The 3,266-nt window shown below is 38.6% G+C and overlaps 1 long non-coding RNA gene across 2 annotated transcripts; it reads right to left on the bottom strand.

Moving 5' to 3' along the window:
- Window positions 1–226: 226 nt before the first annotated feature.
- On the bottom strand, window positions 227–2,106 carry LOC129740251 (uncharacterized). 2 transcript variants are annotated; one of them, XR_008736172.1, is made up of 5 exons: window positions 1,304–2,106; window positions 1,120–1,243; window positions 829–1,054; window positions 573–762; window positions 227–504 (listed from the first exon to the last, which is right to left on the bottom strand). It is a non-coding gene; the product is annotated as an uncharacterized LOC129740251 (long non-coding RNA). The 2 variants fall into 2 exon arrangements; XR_008736173.1 differs by having other exon boundaries at window positions 833–1,054.
- Window positions 2,107–3,266: the final 1,160 nt, after the last annotated feature.

The following is a 3,266-nucleotide window of genomic DNA, read 5'->3' as shown; positions in this document are numbered from 1 at the left end:
TAGATTTTATCGTTATTTAATCTTTAATTTCACGTTTTACTGACGCTACAGCTGATCTTCTAATGATCTTTTTACAATTAAAATTAATAAAAGGTACCCTTTCTTCCGTTATTCATATTACGACCAAAATAAAAACAAGGAATTTTTTGCAACTGTTTATTAGACATTTTTCGGTAAGTGGAGCTGATCACTACCATTTAGCAATAAACATACATGCGAGCCCGGCCATCGGAGTAGTTGCAGTTGGCCGCTTCGATTGGTCCCCCCGGACATCTCACGCCATTCCTCGATTTCACCATCGGAGCATCAAAGGGGACGCTCGGATTACGGCAGCGAATCTGGTAGCGGTGCCACTTACATTGTTTCCATTGAAAAGATAGTTGATGGGAAATTTTAACTTTCCCTTTCTTGACGACGAGCTGCCGCTGCTGTCGTTGTTCTCGACCAAGACACCGCTCAGGAGCAGGGGAGGTGGGCCCAGCTCGGTCAACTGGTAGCCGCTGGCTGTAAAGATTCCAAATATCATGAGTTACAAATGTGGAGTTGATTACTTAAAGCTTTATCACTATTACCACTGCTGGAATCAAGGATCTTTGTGACGTCCGTTGTTATATTGGACTCTATACGGCGGTATTTTTCACGGAAGAATGTTCTAATTTTGTTTTGGAATCGATTTCGTAATCGGGCATCCCTTTGTTCAATAGAGCCAAATGCATGCAATGCTCATACTGGACGGTCCATCCAGCGACGTCAAAAGATATCCTATAAAAACACAAAAATTAACGCAAAATAACATAAAAAAAAACTTACAAATTTTTTTTCAAGTACCTACTGTTGAGATTGTTTCGCGTCGGGAAATTCTCGTCAAAGCAGAACGCAATTCGGTTTCTGTGATCCTGCGGAGATCCGGACCATCCGTAGATGAAATGATTAGTTCTGCAATTAATTTGTTTTGATCCAAACGTTGCTCGTTGGTCTTCCGGACAGCCGGTAGTGATGCAAGGGAACGCTTCCGGTGGAAGTCTGATTTGGAGCTGTCGACCGGCGAATTCTCCTGTAAAAAAACATTTGAAACAATTTAAAAACAGTTTATGGAAAAGAAAATTACTACAAACTTACATTTTAGCTGATGAAAAAAACGAGACTCCACCGTTTTGGCTGCCGCTGCTGTCGTTGTTCTCTACCAGGACACCGCTAGGGAGCAGGGGAGGTGGGCCCAGCTCGGTCAACTGGTAGCCGCGGGCTGTAAAGATTCCAAATATCATGAGTTACAAATGTAGAGTTGATTACTTAAAGCACTGACCACTAAAGCTTTATCACTATTTTCACTGCTGGAATCAAGGATCTTTGTGACGTTCGTTGTTATATTGGACCGTATACGGCGGTATTTTTTACGGAAGAATGGAATAGTTCGAATTTTGTTTTGGAATCGATTTCGTAATCGGATGAAATGGGCATCTCTTTGCATGTTCAATAGAGCCAAATGCATGCAATGCTCATACTGGACGGTCCATCCAGCGATGTCAGAAGATATCCTAAAAAACACAAAAATTAACGCAAAATAACATAAAAAAACTTACAAATTTGTTTTTCAAGACCCTACTGTTGAGATTGTCGCGTCGGGAAATTCTCGTCGAAGCAGAACGCAATTCGGTTTCTGTGATCCTGCGGAGATCCGGATCATCCTTAGATGAAATGATTAGTTCTGCAATTAATTTGTTTTGATGCAAACGTTGCTCGTTGGTCTTCCGGACAGCCGGTAGTGATGCAAGGGAACGCTTCCGGTGGAAGTCTGATTTGGAGCTGTCGACCGGCGAATTCCGCTGGAAAAAAACATTTGAAACAATTTAAAAACAGTTTATGGAAAAGAAAATTGCTGCAAACTTACATTTTAGCTGATGAAAAAAACGAGACTCCACCGTTTTGGCTAGCAAAATAAAATCATGCGCCATTTTTTATTTGCATTGTTGATAGTGAAGACACACGACACACTCAGATGCATCATGCATCCTGAATTTTGTTTTAAGAATTATTACTGGTATCTTTCAACAATATTTTTTTATCATTTTAAGCGAAGGCACATGAAAAGTGGAAAATTTAGTCAAAATTAAGATGATTTTAGGACGATTACTCGAATAATCACTATTCATGCAATCAGCAAGGAATAATATCAATGATTAGGTGTATGATATTTGATTATGCGGGGAATTATAACAGAACTAGTAGCACAGGAAATCTGATAGAATGGAAAAAAGCAACAGCAAAATTTAAAAAAATGAAAATAAAACACATTAAAGATAAAATGTTAGAACTGTCTAGTTCAATCGATCCACGAAACATTAAGGAAAATTGGAACTTAATAAAACGGTTAAGACTTAGTCCTGTTGAAAATCACAGAAATAACCCCATTCTCCATGAGAAAGGCACGGCAGAAAAATTCCTTGTTAAAAACTTTGGATTACCAGAATTTAAACAACCATTACCACCTGAATTGAACACAAGAACAAACATAGTAGATCTGGAATCTTGGAACAATTTTACCAAAAACAAACCTTCTCGTTCATCTCCGGGAACAGACAATATAAACTATGATACACTGAAGAACCTGGATTTGGTCACTGTTACCAAATTATTAGAAATATTGAATCAAATGTGGCGAAAAGCAACATTAGATGAACAATTGAAGGAGATTAAAATTGTACCCATTTTAAAACCAAACAAACCCCCAGAAGATATAGGATCCAGTAGACCTATAGCTCTGCTTCCCACCATTGTAAAAACATTGAATGCATCAGTATTGAAAGATATCCAACTCACTTGCTCAAACAACAACATACTACCTGATCAATCATTCGGATTCCGGAAAGGAATGTCAACTGAACACTGTGTGACTTTTGCGACAAATTACATAATGACCGCCAAAAGAGGAGGTTTTGCAACCATAGGAGTTTTCTTCGATTTCTCCAATGCATTCAACTGTGTAAACATCGACAAACTAAAGATTATAACGCTTGATTATGGATTCAAACGAGATACCGTCACATGGATTTACAACTTTCTGGCAAACAGAAAAATGATAATCCATACTGACCAAGGAACTGTAGAACACATCACAAGTTGTGGAGTACCCCAGGGAGATGTATTATCACCTGTACTCTTCAACATTTACACTGCTGCACTTCATAACACAAACACTGAAACAGACGATATCACTCTCCAATTTGCAGATGATTTTCTGAAAATTGTTAGAGCAAAAACTCTTGAAA

Source organism: Uranotaenia lowii, chromosome 1, assembly GCF_029784155.1.
Source record: "Uranotaenia lowii strain MFRU-FL chromosome 1, ASM2978415v1, whole genome shotgun sequence".
NCBI classification, from domain to species: Eukaryota; Metazoa; Arthropoda; class Insecta; order Diptera; family Culicidae; genus Uranotaenia; species Uranotaenia lowii.
This window is presented reverse-complemented; position numbering and strand designations above follow the sequence as displayed.